The sequence below is a fragment of the Manacus candei genome, unplaced genomic scaffold, assembly GCF_025592945.1.
Source record: "Manacus candei isolate 608988 ecotype Guabito, Panama unplaced genomic scaffold, ASM2559294v1 h1tg000113l, whole genome shotgun sequence".
NCBI classification, from domain to species: domain Eukaryota; kingdom Metazoa; phylum Chordata; class Aves; order Passeriformes; family Pipridae; genus Manacus; species Manacus candei.
The window spans coordinates 573,807-591,266 of NW_026138161.1; positions in this window are offsets into that span (position 1 = coordinate 573,807).

Genomic DNA, 17,460 nt, shown 5'->3' on the forward strand with positions numbered 1-17,460 from the left:
TGTTTATTGTGCTAAGCCTTGAACATGAGCTTTGAAAACGATGGTGATAATGGCACAAATTCACACTGGGAGCATGGAAGTCTGCTAAGGAGAGAACCAGACTGGCAGAGAGGAAGAGGGGAGGCAGACTTTGCTTCATTCCCAGTCTGCAGAAGACTCAGTATGCAACAGACTGGCTGGGTAGGCAGATACACAGCTAGAAAGCCAGGGGCCAAATGTACTGCTGAGCATATAGACATCTGCTTTCTATTTTGGGTGATGATCCTAGTTAGAGCATCATCCGTGCAACAAATATAATGGCCAGTGAGATTTCTTTTTGTTGTCTTATAACTTACACGGTATCTTGCATGTGTGCAAGGGAGCATGAGAAGCAGCTGTCTGGCTTTATAACCACTTTAAACTCCCCTTGCAGAGGAGATCTCTGCTCATTGCTACCTCCAGAGCACATCCTCGCTGCCGAGGGAGGCCCTCAGCTCCCACAGATACCTCTGCTCAGGCAGCTTCAGTAATTTGCTTGATCGGAGGAGGCCAACGAGTGAGTGGTAAACACGTTCCCAAAGGTGGTCTGCAGGTCCTCAGGGAGTCGTGTGTGATGCTTCTGAGACCCACAGAGGGCAATTAAGAAAAGTCAGACTCTAAAAGGCATTGTGTATTGGTGCTTGCTGTTGCTGGAAAAAAGACATTTATCAATCAAAACAAGCTAGAAGTGTTTTTGCTGAGACGGCTTAGCTTAGGGGAGTGTGTTCTATCTGACCTTATAATCCACATCCCAAAACTCTTCTGTGTCCAGGACTCTCCAGGCACAGATCCTGTCCCATAGAGGTCTGTGGGCAGCTGATGAGACATCAAGGGCTTCCAGCTGCAGGCAGGGGACCAGCAACCATCCCAGGCTGATCCAAGAACATAGAACCATGGAATCACGGGATGGTTTAAGCTGGAAGGGACCTCAAAGACTGTTTTATTCCCCTCCCTGCCATAGGCAGGGACACCTTCCACTAGAACAGGTTGCTCCAAGCCCCGTCCAGCCTGGACTTGAACATGTCCAGGGATGGGTCATTCACAGTTTCTCTGGGCAACCGGTGCCTCACAACCCTTACATAAACAATTTCTTCCTGCATCCCAAATCACAGCAACCCTTCACCCTTTCCCAGCCCCACTGCCTTTCACAGATCATTCACTGCTGCAGGAGCCACAGCTGGAGTCAGAGGCACCCAAATCCCTGTGCTGTTCCTCACAGCACAGGGGGGACCCCACTGCCGGTCACTTGTCCTGTCCCATGGAGCTCAAAACCCACTTCAGAGCAGCCACTGAGATGGATGGGCTGGGGAAGCAGAACCAGCACTGAAGTTACAGGTTTGGAGAGGGTGATGCAGAGGAGGAGCGACAGCCCCTGTTGTCACGGGGTAAGTGGATGGAGGCACCAGGGGTTGCGTTTATTTAAGGTCACGGAAGAAAAGGGTCTTCAAAAAGTGCTGGAAGTCAGCGAGGGGATGACTTTGTGAAGCACCTCGGGAGAGCTGTGAAGAGTGGCAGGAGGGGAAGGTGCAGAGAAGTTGGTGTGGGGGGCACGGAGGATGAGCGGGGGGTGGCAGGAGAAGTGGGGGAGAGCTGGGATTATGCAGGGCACAGGGACAAGGACAAGGAGCTTGAACAACATGCAGTAGAGAAAGGTGAGTTAGTGAGTGGTTGTAAAAGGCTGGGTTGATCTTGGCAAAGGCAGAAAGGGATTTCAACAACTCTGTTCTGACTGGGTCTCAGAGAGGATGGAGAAAAGGAAGTTTAATTTAATAACTAATAAGCAAATAATTACCCTGGGGTTTTAGCAGTGCAATTTGAAAGGCAGAATTTAGCCCTTTCCTTTGCTTTCTCCAGACACACAGCCTTTGATTCCTGCCATTGCTGGCAACAGCTCTGGCATTTTATTCAGCCTTGCTGTCATTTATATTGAATTTTTCTTCCTCAGCCACATGCGTGGTAAATGTTTCCATTTCATCCTGGCTCAGAAATGCTCAGGACCCACTCTGAGCTCTTTTACCCCAGCTCTGCATTGCTGCAAATCCATCAGTAACGTTTCACTTGCCTCCAGTTTTTTATGGATGTAAAAGCAAGAAGCATCAAGCCTTGTATTTGGATCAGGAGGGTTGACTGCCTTTTAATAGAAGCATAATGAAACCATCAAGAGTTTTCATTCAATTAGACTTTTTCTCCCTCTGGCAAATGATTATAACACATTTATAGGGTAATGGGCAATTACTTTATACTCCTTGTCTGTTGACATCCTATTAAGTCTACATTTTCTGTCCCTAACAAAGAGATCAGATATAATTGTTGGGAACCACAAGGAATACATAAGAACTACCAGAATACATTTAAGCATAATGAATATGGATCTGCTAGGGAGATGCATGATGTGCAGTGGCAGATTTCTCCACTCCTTTCTGCTCTGGGAAAATCTCAGTTACATATTCTTTTATTTCTTCATACATTAACTTTTCCTCTGGTGTCAAGAATGATCTTTGTGCTGCTGAGTAGGTGTTGATTGTACATTGAATTCTGTGCTTATGAATATGAGACTGAGGGATGTGATGAAGGCCACAGAGGGAAGTTTTGCCCCTGGAAGCTTTGAAGATGTGTATCACTGGAGTCTATATAAACCTGTAGCTGGGGGGCAGGGAAGGCAGGGCAGGGGCAAGAGCTGATGGAGTCAGCTCTCTTGTGAAGGGTGGTGGGTAGTTGTGATGATGCTGGCTGATGTTTTCTTTAGCTCAATAACATTTCTTATCCAGCCTCTGAAGGTACCTGAACCTTCCTGTGGTGCTCTGTCACCTTGGGATGTCCTATGTCAGGCACCAGGCAGATGCATTCAGCTTGAATGGGTGTTGGTGGGAGCTGTATGTGCACATCCCTGAGAACAGAACACAGCCTTCAGGTTGGGGTGTTTGGCAAAACCCTCACACAAGGATTTTAACAGTAGAAATCCAGGTGATCACCATTTTGGAGAAGCAATCTACAGAATCCACTCTAGTCACACACAAGCTGCCACTGCTCTGGGGTTCACCCCTCTCAGCATCAGTCTGGAGATCTCATGTGCATGGCAATAATTCCCTTTTGAGTAACCCTGCTCATCCCACTCCAGGGCTCCAGTCTCAGGGATGCTGTTAGGTGGGGCCCAGGAATCATCTCCAAACTGCTCTACCCCTGGATGTGGCCACCACTACTGAATTATTCTGCTTGGAGATGCATTATATCAGTAAGACACGAGGCCACTGCTTGTGGCAAACTGAGTGAACTTGTGTGGGACACATACAGGCTTTTGTAGACTGTGGATCTTCACCTTAATGCTTCTCTCCCAGCCCTCGTGGTGTTCCAGCTCATTTAGAGTTCCTGATAACTGCAGTGTGACTGTCTGGTTACTGACACATTAAAGGGTGACAAACAGTACAGACAGAGACCTTCATCACCTGCTTGGTTTTATGATCTTTCATTATCCTCTGGGATGACATCCCCATGACTAGCAGGATAAGCAAAGCCAAAATCCAAATCAAAAAGAAACCAAGGTGCTTCTCTGTTTTGAACACTCTTTGAGACTAATTTTGACCATTTGAAATACTTTGAGAGGATTTTCTTTTCACTGTTTATCGCCGGTTTTGGTGTTGCTTTTCTCCAGCTTCTTCTGAAACATCCACATGTGGATGGATGTTCGTGCAGGTTAAGTTGGTGCTTCTGCTGATTCCAAGAAACGTCTCAAGAAGTGGGTGATTTATCACAAAGCCAGGGTAAAACTGATGACAGGCTTGGGGTCAAGAAGGAATTTGTGCCATTGTTTTGGGGCTACAACTTTTAACTTTTCCCCGCAGCACAGGGTGAAATACTCTCCCCAATGTCACCCAAGTTTTCACTGACACGCAATAAAGGTGTTAAACACACTGAGGGTGCAAATTTAACACACTGGAGGTGTTAAAATTGCTATTGATGGCAGAGAGGTGGGCAGGGACATGTCACGATGGCACATGAGCTGTGCTGGGAGTCTCTCCGAGCCTGACACTTGTCACCAAACTGCGCGTCATGCCAGGGGTGGACTTTGGTGCAGTGGGGTTCCCTTTCCACACCATTCTCCCCATGTATCTGTGCATTTCTCTATAGAATAAGAATGCAAACATCTGTTGGCTCTCAGTCTCTTCCCCCTGCAGGCTTAAGCATTACCTTTTTTCTTGTAAATCCTCCAAATCATCCATTTCACACCCATTTGTCACATATTTCATTTCTAAGGCAATTATCTGGGTTTTCTCGAATCAAATACCTGTATGCCTTCTGTTTTCTGAGTAAATATGAATTTAATTGTATTTTATTATTGTTTAGTAGCACAGGGGACACGACGTTTGGAGGCAGCTTGAATTTTGATTCAGAATGTCAGGTCTTTTTCTGAATAGCTCCATCAACTGGAGACCTTCCCCATCAGCTCTTTCATAAAGCAGAAGGAAACAAATGGGAAAATAAGCTAACTAGGAAAGAAAGAGATATTCCTTCCCTTGACCTAGAAGCCTGGCAGGACTCTTTTTCAATGCAGTGTATTATGTAGTGGTTTTCACTATTTATGCATATATTTAGCAGCAGCCACTCACCAACCTGCAAAGGGAATAGGCTGGTGAAAGAGGAAATTCAAGGGAGGAAAAAAAACACAGGAGATGTTTTGTCTCTGCTTTTATGTTGCAAAGATTTCACTGGAATATACACAAGAATATCTCCCCATTGAAACGTGGGACTCCATAGCTTTTAATGCCTTTAGTATCTCTCCATTAATGTACTTCCTGGTGACATTGCTCAACAAAAAAACCCACTTCAAACTCTCAGGACCAATCTGAAAGCAGCTCTAATTACAGGCAAAGGTAAAAAGATGCACCACAGTGCAATGAGGAATGCAGGGGCCTGTTGGAGGACATATACCTAAACAGTCCCCATCCTCCAGCTGGAGAACACATACCAGGAAAGACTTTGCCCAGAAGCTGCATTTTTGAGCAGCTTTTAGGCAGGTTATTTTTGCTGGGTTCCTACTTTGTGTGCAGTGTGTTTTCTGGCTTACAAATAGCTTTCACCAATAAATTCTGGCATTTTCAGTGCTTGGTACCTGCTGGCATTTAGATTCTCTGCTTTAAAGTCCCTCAAATGTTGATGTGTTGTTACATACCCCAACAATTGTGACATCCCCTGGCAGATAAATCACTTCTGAGCATGGGCAGTGGGTAAAAAATAAATAGAGATGGAGATGGTCTGGTCTAGTGCAGTCACAATAATGATGTTCCACTCTTCCTGAGCTGCTTGAGTTTCTTCACACCACTCAGTTCAGAGCTGACTGTGTATTGTAAGGCAGCTCATGTGAAGAAGGCTGATAATGAGCAGACCTGGCCACACAATTCATCCTGCTGGAGGTTCCCAGGTGTGTCCACAATTTACACTATGATGAGTAATCCTTCAAACTGGGATTTGGTTACTCACCCACTAGTCTTAAAATATTGCAGACAGACCATGAAGGGAGAATTTGGTTCTAATGGAGGATATGAGAGTAAATGTCCTGCTGAAGTCATCATGTCTCTGGGCCTTAATAAGGGAAAAAGAAGAAGACAAGGGAGATTTGCTTCCAGAAGGCAAAATAAACCCCTGAGTCTCAGGCCTTGATAAGCAACAGGGGGGAATGCACATCTTAAAAGCACGGCTAAGCCACAATAGACAAGGATATGAAGGTAATTGGAAATATAATGCAGGTTTATAACATAGGATAGTCCCTTTGAGTAAAGATACGAGCCAAGAGGAAATCAAGTCAAGAGAAGAGAATTTTCAGTGTACAGTGTATTTAATTAACACATGGTAAGTGTGGAATCTCACAACATGTCTTACTTTGTGTGTTCAGGTATTTGATGTTATTTTTTCAAGCTTGTTGCAATGATTTTGTTTCAGCTCCCGTCTGGTCAAAGGCAGTTCATTGTGGATATTCAGGTTTTGGTATCAGGGAATTATTCACTGGATTAAACTGAACCTTCAGTGAATGTTTGATCATCAGTCACCATCCTTCCCCATTCCTGACCTGCTGGAGTCTCTCTGCAACTGCAGCGTGAATTCCTATGCAGGAGAATTGGAAATACAGTTTCTGGACACAGAGGAACTGGTACAGAGGGGACATGTGTGGCCTGAGACCAAGCACAGGAATCAGCCCTCAACCAACTAAACTCACAGAGTAGAGCCAAGTGAAATGCTGGCATTTGTGGTGTCTCTTCACTGCGTTCAGCACTGCACTTGCCACAGCAGATGAACATTCCTGTGAAAACATCCATGAACAGAATAAACCAAGTGCTTCCCAGGTGTCTACCAGGTACCCTTTCTCCAGTCTTGTAATGTTCAACCCCAGACAGGAGAGGAAAGGCCTCCAGGTGAGCCCACATCACACCCTTTCCCTGACCAATGGCCCTTACTGACAGTGCTTCTTCAGGGGCGTTTTTGTTCATATTACAACGAAAGCCCAACTCATTTACGAGGTGTTCAGTCTCCTTTAGAGGCTTTTAGAAACAAGATGTGTAGCTCAAGTTAATTCTTTCCTTGGCTCTGTACTAATCCCAGTAATGAGACCATCTCCTTGGTTATCTACCAGCCACTGCAAGGGTTATTTTTGAGGGGTCACTGAGGTGACTGAGAAGTTCTGTAACACCTTGGTAGGTGCAGCATTCAGAGCCCAAATGAACGAAATCCAACCTTTCAACAACAACAAGAAAAAAAATTAAAACCCAAGTTTATTTTTCTTTGTCAAAGTGATTATTGATTGGCTTAAGGCAAAGCTGGGGACTAACCATATGGGGATGTCTGTTATACGATTGGATTAGTGTTTGGATCTAACCCCACTCCAGCTCTATCTCTAGGATCAATAGAAGATGCTAAAGAATGATTAGCCTTGTGGCTGCATTGTATGTTGTAATTCTTCAGCCATACAGGGAAAAAAAAAAAAAAAAAGAAAAGATAAACTAATCAGGGGATTTAGAAAAATTAGTATTGCGTCTAAAAAATACCGTTCTATTATTTCCTAGGCTGGGAATATTTAGCAGTAGTCAGCCACACAGAAATATCAAAGAGAGATTCTTATTTAGTTCAGCTAGCTGTCCCAGGAGGTGCCTCTAGTGCCTAGAAGATGCAAAACCTTAAATGTTTTGGCTGTAATTTTGCCTGTAAAAATTATTGGAGAATTAGATCAGAGTAATTTCTTTCTTGAAGGATGGAGAGGCAAAGGTTTCACTCAAAAACACCAACTCATGAGGACATCATAAAGCTTTCCCTGTATTCTTTCAAAAATCTACTTTTCCCTTTATTCTACTTTTAGAATATAGCACAGGGCTTTCTGCTTTGAGATGAAGATGGAAAAATAGGTTTTAGTACAAAAGGACCCCCTACCTTCTAATACTAGGGATGGCTTGGGTTACTAATCCCTATTTCTAGGAGCAGATGCTGATTGTCCTATTAATCAAAGCAAATCATTAGGCATTAATTACACTTAGTAACAGAATAATTGCTTGGTTTACCTAAACTGTGGTAGGAATGTTTTTTTTTCTTTCTGAGCAGGATAAGCTTATTTAAATGATGTCACAAGCACACACACACACAAAACACAATGAAAGTAGAGAAAAATCTGGTTTGTTTTGCACATGCATGAGGTGAGCTGGTCTTGGGAACAGCGTCAGTGGGGCTAAGAAAAGATAGTCTCAGCTGTTCTGGCAGAAGGGATGATTGTCAGGATAGGAGACAGTCAATAAATCTTGTATCTTGACTAGTGGAAGTGCTGGGAACTGGTTTTTTTCCTGCTTCCCCAGGTGAGGCTTGAATGCTGAGTGATCAGCCCTTCACCACAGCATGGGAAGGTGAGTGGGTCAAATACACCCCCAGCGTTAGCAAAATACCTTCCCTGACCCAACAAGGCAGGAAATAAAGACACAGAGGTGTCTAAGAGCACATTATTGCCTCTCATATATTCTATGGTTCAAAGTTTATTTACTGGGGAGAGAGGGGACCCTTTCTGTCAGTCTGGTGCTGTAACAAAAGGCTGATGTGACCAGGATCATGCCCACAGCAGCTCCCAGTGCATGGCAGAAGCAGCAGTTGTGCTCAGAAAGGTTGGAGCTCCAGCACGAGTACACACCTTTGATTAAACAGCCAAGTGAACAGTGTTGGCTTTTCCTGACAATACCTTTAGAGAGACCGTGTCTTTCTCTGGGAAAGAAAGAAACTATGCTCGTGGTGAATAAGAAACCCCCCAAGAAATATTTTCTCAACCAAAGCTTAGCATTGCTTTAACCTAAAATTCTTGGAGCTAAAAGTTCAGCACAGTTTCACTGCATTTATTCCCAATAAAGGTCTTATGAATGTGACATTTCGGTGGTGAATGGGTCTGTTTTCAGTGGGAATCCTTGGATGAGTTGTGCTTATGTATTACCAAGATCATAATTCAACTTTAGCAGAATCATGACTGCATGGACAGAGGCTAAGGCCTCCATGTAAGAGACACTCAACTCACTTCCAGGAAGAGATTAATCATGCCCTGCTCGGTTTGCAGCCTAAACAATCAAAGGATGCACCACCATATCTGAATTTAAGCCCAGTGAACTAACTTAGCTTTATTCCCCACTTGTTCAGTCTAATAGAAGCATTGGAACAGGCTTCCCAGGGAAGTGGTGGAATCACCATCCCCGGAAATGTTCAAAAATCGTGCGGATGTGGCACTTGAGGACATGGTTTAGTGGTGAACACGGTGATGGTACTGGGTTGATGGTTGGATTTTATGATCTTAAAAGGCCTTTCCAACCTTTACAATTTGATGATTCTATGACTGTCTCTTCTTGCAGACTTTGTAGCACACAGAAATTACAACCATGAAGAGAAAGCCATTCTTAATATGTTAATTTTTACATCCATTGAAAAGAGAGATACGGGAAGACCAGTGCACGTCCAGAGAGAGGCCCAGCTCTCCAGAGGCTGCATAAAACAAATAAATTTACAGCTTTGCCATTGACCTAAATAAAATAAGACTGGCCCCAGAAATGGTGACATGCTATTTATATCTGTTCTAATTAGGCATTTCTTTAATGGCACTGACACCCCAGGATGCTGATGCCCCATCCCTGGAAGTGTTCAAGGCCAGGTTGGACAGGGTTTGAGAAACCTGGTCTAGTGGAAGGTGTCCCTGCCCATGACAGGGGGTTGGAAGTAGATGATCTTTAAGGTCCCTTCCAATCCAAACCATTCCATGGTTCTACATTAGTGGCTTGCATTCATCAGCAGTTTATTGAGACTCTACACTGATACCACACCTTCCTGTACTCACATGTGCTCTGGGAACCAAGAGGCTGACAACTGAAGTGGATGTGGAACAGGGACCCTGCTGCTGTCTGTGTGCACACACCTCTGCTTGCACACATTCAGTTTGTGGAGACAAAGTTCCTGCTGATCCTGAAGGCACAAACAGCCAGCACAGGAGTGTGTGGGTGGTGCTTTTACCATCCTGAAGTACCAGCAAGAGGAACAAAGCTGAAAAGCAACATGTGCTTTGTCCTTGCACTGCTTTCCCGGGCTCTGGGGTATCAGGAATGCAACCAGACTCAGAAAATACTTGACATGAAACAAACTCTTCATATGAAACAAATTTATCATGTGATAAATATTGCCACTTGTGGACAAGTCTGTCAACAAAGTAATTTGTTGAGTTCAGCTGGTGCCTCTAGGTGACACAAGGATACGGAGAAGGGAGTGAGCTCCGAGTTCACGGGTTTGGCTGCATCCATCACAAGAACCCCACGCCAGTGACACTGGCATCCTCCATTTGTGATGCTCCAAGTGTCCTTGCATTCCTGAGAGCACATGCAAGAAGCTGGCTGGACCCAAGTCCTGCTCTAGCAGCGTGCGAGCGGCTCGGCCGCAGCCATCAATTTTCCCGGAGCCTGCGGGGCTGGAGCAGCGCCTGGATTAAGCGCAGCCCACTTCACAAACGAGGAGCGGCTGCCGTGGCGTGCCCAGGTCAGCACTGCAGAACAACGGGGCGCGTTGTGAGCAAGCACCACGTGAACAGACACTTCATGCCGTGGTCAGGCCGGGCCAGTGTGGCAGCGCACGGTGCCAGGGCTGGCACTTGGCGCGGCGGGGCAGTTACGTAAGTGGGAGCACACGGACACTCGGGCATCTCTGCATCAGGATCTCCAAACTTCTCTGCTGCTGGCCGTCCCAGCAATGGTTTTACTAGCTGTGCCTTTACCTCAGCGTCTCCTCAGATCACTGCCCATCTGAGTTGATGTAATCAGCCATTGAGGTCCTCACAATGGGCTATAAAAGCGGGAGGAAAGCAGAGGTCCCTGCCTGGCAGGAGTTGGCCACGTCCTCAGAGTAGAGCCCAGCGCTCTCTGGAGCCAGCACACAGCAGGGAGGAGACACTGAGGAGATAAAGCATTTGGGTCAAAGAACAGTGACTCAGCTGGAATTAACAGGACCCATTTGGGCATCTATTTTCCCAGACAGTGTTCCTTCTTTACGCTTCATGATCCTGTTCTTTTTCTCATATCCTGCTTTTTTGCTTTTTTTCTGTTTTCCCACTTGTCCTCCCCTGCTTGAACCTCTGTCTCAATGCCCTCCCTTTCACTTTGTGTCTGTCATTCTGCTCCAGATCTTACAACACATGCAGGAACTAACGTTGCATCTGGCCAAGTGATACTCTCAGCAGCTTGAGAGCTCACCAGCAGTGAGACTGGAGGTGGCATCAGTTAGTTTAGTGAGTTACATCTACTTCCCCAAAACTTGTTTTCTCTCACAGGGGATGGAAAAATTGAAACTGGTGGCCTGAAACAGTGGCTCAATCCTGCCTGTCTGCAGGTCCACTCTGGCCCGGGTTCCATTGTTTTGGGAGAGTAGGTGACAACAGCATATGACCCCGTGTTTTCCACAGGGTACTGCACACATCTGTGACACTCCGTGTATAATGTAATACAAACAGAATTACCAGGGATTAAGGTTTTGTTTCTGCTCCTACTAATAAACGCCAAAATCCCTGTTGCCTTTGCTGAAACAAAATCAGGCCTTAAGTGACCCTGCACTGACATCTGTAAGGATCTTCCCCAACGCAGGGCACCTTTGGTAGGATGTGCAGCACCATATGTTCGGCCTCCTTTCTGCCTCCCGCAGCAGCTGCCAGAAGCTGCGATGCCGACTGGAGCAATGACAACAAAAACAGCCCCAGCAGAGTCAGTGTTTAGTACAGGGGAAAAAAAAGGCCAGTTTCCCAGGCCACTGACCTGGCATCTTGCTGCTGACTGGAGTCCTTTATCCCGAACGTCACTGCCCTGCACAGGGGCTACTGATGCTCCCTGTGATATAAGAGAACGTTCCAAAGGCTGGGGATGTTCACCTGGGCTACAGGCCCACCTTACTCTGCTTGAATCCACCTCTGAAACTTGCAGACACTGGTTAATGTATTGATAGTCTCACTGCAGTCTCGGGGTAAGCAGGAGTAAAAGTGTTACATCTCAGGCACTAATTGCCAGTTGTCTCTTCTTCCCCCATGACTTTTTCCTTCTTGCCATTTGCCTCTCTATCCCTCATCAGATTTGTTCTTTCATCGTCTTTCTAGACTGACAAGCGCTTGAAAGGACATTCAACACTTTGAAAGCTGTTGTTTTTCAGATTTTATAAATTTCTCCCAGCTCAAGTTCCTGATGACAATTCTGCTTAGAGCACAGCTTGTCAGGAACATTGATCTAGTGGAAATGGCCTGCTTTGAATCTGGTGCACGATGCTTTCCTGAGATATCTTAATAAAACCTGGCCAAGGAGAGAAATTCCATTATATTTCCAACTACCACATTTTCCAAAGCCCTGGGATTTATTTTAAGGCTTCTTCTGCAATGGCTATGAAACCATTGGGAATTGTTTATTCTTTATTATTTTAGTTGATACTTTCTTTTGAATGAGTCCTACAGGCTTGATGTCTCAGACTGATTGGTACTGAGAGGTGCTGATTTCATTTGGTTTTCAGTCAAGTTACTTAACACCTCTGGGAAACACTCAACATTTTATTATCCAGACAATCATTGTCTGCCCAGTCTGTAAAGCATAAAATCTTTAAGGGCTGTACTCTCTTACTGTGCATAACCAACGAGTCCATAAATGAAGCTGTACCCTGTGGGCACTGTAATATAAATGAAAATTGCCTTGTAGATCTCCCAGCTGTAACTACAAAGTAATTCAGACACATCCTTGCTATCACTGATGGGGATTGGGAATGATTGCTCCCAAAACAATCTTTGAAGTCATAAACAGCAGCGATGTTTGCCCAGCTGGGAATATTTATGGAATGCTTTGGGTTGGAAGGGACCCTAAAGATCATCCAGTTTCAACCCCCTGCCACAGGCAGGGACACCTTCCACTGGACCAAGTTTCTCCAAGGCCTATCCCACCTGGCCTTGAACACCTCCAAGGATATGGAGTCCACAGCTGCTCTGGGTAATCCGTGCCAGTGCTAATATTCTAATATCTAATCTAAATCTACCTTCCTTCAGCTTAAGGCCATCCCTCCTTGTCCTATCACTAAATATCTTTGTAATATCCCGGTGCATTAATTACATTTTATTCATATTACAACCCTCAATAACAGAACTTTCTATATAAGGACTAGAGTTTCAGTGAGGAAAATTTAATGGAAAAGTTACCTGTATAGATCATTAGGTTATAAAACTACACTAGTAATAGAGCCACTGTACTGTTACACATGACAAAACCAGGTAATAGAAGCACACACCTGTTCTAATAAAGAGACTTCCACTCAAAAACTTGTAGAGATCTAAATATTTCCATAACACTACAAGCCTTCAAGAGGCACACTCAGCACAAAACTTTTATCTTCCCTACTGAAAAAAAAAAGACCACAACAAAAAAAAAACAAAACCAAGGCAAAACAAAAAAACCCACCAAGCCCAAACAAAACCTTATCTGAAGTTTTTCCCTACAACTTAACTAGTACTGAGAATTTTACTAAGTCTGAACATAAGCAGATAAAAAATAATCCCATGGAATTAACTTTATAAAAGTGGAGAGATGCATTTTTCTGCTCCTTTGTTTTGTAATTTACAAAGACAATATATAAGCGTTGACCATCAACTGTCAGCCTTGATATGATGATAATAACAGATAACTTAACTATTTCTGAAGCTCTGGAAGAAATCACTAACCCAGCAGCACTCCCTTGTCAAAAGCATCACCATAGCTGACAGAGTAAGCCACAAAAGACAGAAAGCAGAAATTCAAATCATTATTTTACTTTATGCCAATACTTGCAAAAGATAAAACCACTCTGCCCAGCCTTTGACAATCTACTTTGTTCCAGTAGTGTCAGCTCGGATAAAACTCAGCAGAGGAAACTGAAACACATACAGCATCCACTGGAGCACCCTTTTTTTGTCTGTTTTGGTTTGGTTTTGTGATGTTCTCTGTTAAAACATTGACACTGCAATATGTGAGTGAGCTGTGACAAACGTGCGGGGTGGCATATGCTGCTGCCAGCCCTGCACTGCTGTGAACGTGGCATTTGCAGACCAAAAAAAGCCTTGTGTCTCAACCCTCTGCTTCTGCTGTGGATCACAGACATGCACAAATGCCCAGGAAATTTTGGCAACACGGGAATTTTTCAGCTTTGTATCATCTGTGCCTCCTTCCTCAGTCAGTGCAGGGACATGAGCAGACAGCATGTGTGGATCTTGCACACCCAGCAAATCCTGGTTAGGATAGTGACACTGACAGTGCATGGACTTCAGGCCAAACCCACAGATGCTTCATGTACAAGGAGATTTTATCTGTACCTCATCATTCTGAAGCAATATTTCCAATTCTTCAGAAAATAAACCCTTATGGTCCCTTCATGCTACCACAAAAAACCTCTTGACTACCATTAATACTTTCAACTCTTTTGTGTGAATGCACAGATAGATGATGGAAATATTGCTATTGACAGTCTCAAAGATAAATGTGCTTTACACACCCAGAGATGGTTCAGGTAGCAGCAAGAGCTTCAGAAGATCTGAGCTAATATTCCTGCTTGTAGACCTGTGGGAAGTCTACAATAATCCAATGTCCCTCAACAATCTGACCCCAAACTCAGTTCCTTGTTACGTTACTGAGGATTGTGAGATACTTAATGACTCTAAAAATGTGGCAACACTCACTCAAGGCTGGTCTATAATTCCAGTGCAACAAGCAATCCAAGTGTTCTATTGATAAGATAAAAGAACATCTCAGGGCTGTTTAAAACAAAAATCTGGAAAATTGACCTCTCCTGACCATCAAATTATTTGCTTTAACAATTCTTCAGAAAATTGTAAGTACAATAGGTAATTTTGATACCACGCTGCATACAAATGATAACAACACTACACCCTTACCATACGTGGCACCAAATATTTGTCAATTCTCATTTGGCCAACAGGAATTACAAACTTATGCATCAACATCCGGCCCCCAGGCCCCCTAGGAAAGGACCACTCTCAAAGCTCTCAGGTCTATGAAGTTTGCCTAAAGCAGAAAAATATACCCAACAGTTATTTCCCTGATTTTGCTATCAGAATGCTTCTCCTGTGCTAGCAAAAAAAAAAAAAAGTCTATATTTTGGATACCTGGGAAGAGCAGAATCCAAGGTAAAGTGGAAGTTTACATGAAGTCATGACCTACTTCAAAGAACCAGCTTCTTTTAAGTGCTCTGGCTGGATGGCCAACCTGGGTTTAAAAGCACCTCTGAAGTTCAGCCTTAGTTTCCACATAATTTATAATTTACATCTTTTTTTTTTTTTTGGCAGAACTCTGCTGCTCTTTGGTCTCTGATGATGAGTCACAAGTATTAGGACAAGATGAAAACAAAACAGCAGCAGTGGCAGCAGTGGGTGTGCAATGAGCAGAGGTGGTCAGGGCTTTGGTTTAACTTCTCACCACTCAGATCATGTTAGTAACAACTGGCAGATTATCCAAGAGCCTCTTCTAACTGTGAGGGAGAAAAATATACAGGCAGCTGCCTATGATAACTCCTTCAGTGTATGTAACAGTGAGATACACGACTGGTGAAAGGTTCAGGGAAAGATTCCCAAGGAAAAAAAAATCACCTTGCAGTACTGTGTCCAGTGACACTTGCAAACACACGAGACATGATTTAAAATTGTGATGCACACCAGTCCTGCCTGGGTAACACCTGGAGTGCTTCAGAGGCTTGGCAATTCTGTGATTGTTAAGAAACATTTAAAACCACTTCTGGTACCCGTAACTTCGGGACATAAGCCCTTTGCAGCTGTGGCAGTGGGCACTATCCCTGACCACAGCATCATGCATTTTGTGGAAACAGCTAAAACGTGCCACACATGTGCCTCGAGAAAAAGAGAAGAGCAGCAAGAGCTCAGCTCGAGGCAGTCCTGCTCTGGCAGAAGGGAGCAGACAAGAACTGCAAGCTCCAAACTGAGTTTCAGCATGGACTGTCAGCTTCCAAGCTTCCCACCGGTCGGAACAGCTGGTTCCCCACTAGCAAGAACTTTTTTTTCACATTAGTTCTTCTCTCCCTGATTTTTCCCCAGCCCAAGTCTCAAAGGATTATTAAGTACTCTGCTGTGTGAAATAATTTGGTGGCTTCTTTGTGGACTGTGGTGTGATACAGAAAATTAAGTTCGTGCTATTAAAACATTTGACACTGTTTCTCCTGGGGAGTTTTAACAGTCAAAGTATTTGCCTCTTGCATGTGTCTAAACATTTTATTAACATGGGAATGTCCATCCTTTGATATTTCCTTCATACCCTTCTGGCTGTATTGCTTGATTTGAATGAAACAAAATGCAAGCTATGCATTGTTGCTGAATTCAAGTGATTCCTGGAAAGAAGAAAATCTGGGATGTAGCAAGGTGGGGGGAAAATATTTACCTTTCCAACGGTAACGTGTTGCAAGTGCTAAAAAGAGCATCATCCTCACATCAAATCAAGCAAGGTACAGGATTCAAGAAACAACGTGCCAAGAGGCAATTTCTCAGCAAGATGTTGGCATCAGAACACAAAGTGATGTGTCTGGAAGCAGAACTGCTGAGCTGCAAACAACCTGGGTGTGAGTCAGAGGATATTAGGACAGTGCCTGTCCACCAGGAACACAGACTTGATTGCATGTGACTTGTGTCAACTCTGGAGACATCAAGAGCAGAACATAAAAGCAAGGCAACAGAGATATTTCTAAATGAGCCATTCAGCCTCTAAGGCAATGAATCTGGCAACAACTCAAGTTTCAGGAGGAAAAAAAGTCAACATTCCAGGTTTGTGTTCCATGGTTATATCCTTCATTCATTTTTTTCAGGCGAAAGGTCACCGAAACATCATGTTTTAAATCATTAAAAGACACAGTCAATCCCCTTTGAAACTAGCCCATAACTTTGAAACCAGAATCCAATTGCCTGTTCAGGCTCATTAGTGTCTTTGGATCCTAATGACCCACTCAGTTGCAGTAAATGAAAAACTAATCCTTGTTTTATGCCATTGGCCGAAAAGGATTAGCCAACTCTTGCTCCCCTTGCAATCAGCCTTGCACTGGGGGGATTACAACCATCTAATACTGTAAGTCTACACATTCCAATCTGTTACAATATGTAGCACTTAAAGCTTATTTCCTTGAAATGCTTAAACGTACTAATGCCATAGTGTAAGATTGTTTTCTTGGGATGCAGGGATTCTTCCACCCCTGCCCCCAAAGCCTGCATGTTGCCCAGGCACAGGCAGAGGTGCCCCTGTACTTCCAACGTGAAGTTTTAATTATGTTCATAGGCTTGAAATGAAAAATTAAATAGATATTTTTTCTTCACGTAGGGCCCAGACTGGGGAGGCACAATGTACAATGAGGTTATGAACTAATTATCTTGAACTGTGTGGAAAGGCTGCAACTAGGGCTGCAAACCACTGACACTTTTTTTTTAATTGACTTGTCATTAATTGTTAGATGTTTAGAATACAGGTGATGTTTTTTGCATCCTATTAATAATATGAACATAGAAACAGAGCCATTACTTACTTTTAATGTTATCTAACCAACCCTGTGGGTTGTAACTCCAGTTTTGTAGCACTTTTGTCACTGCAGCTTTTCCAATCCAGAATTCTGGTTGCTCTTGCTATATTACACATAAAATCATTGAGCAATTAGATGAGTCTACAGTGCCATGCCATATGCTTTTTTTTCCTCTCAAAGTATTCAGACAACATATCACTGGCAATTTAATATGGCAAAAAGCCAGTTTTAACACTCTCAGATGCCCTACTCACACTCAAATACTGAGCAGTGTTTCTGACATAAAATATAAATAACTCCTGTGGTTTTATCACCTATTACATATAACAGCACAACAAAATTTGTCCTACAGAGTGTTATGCTGAGCATATGCACTTT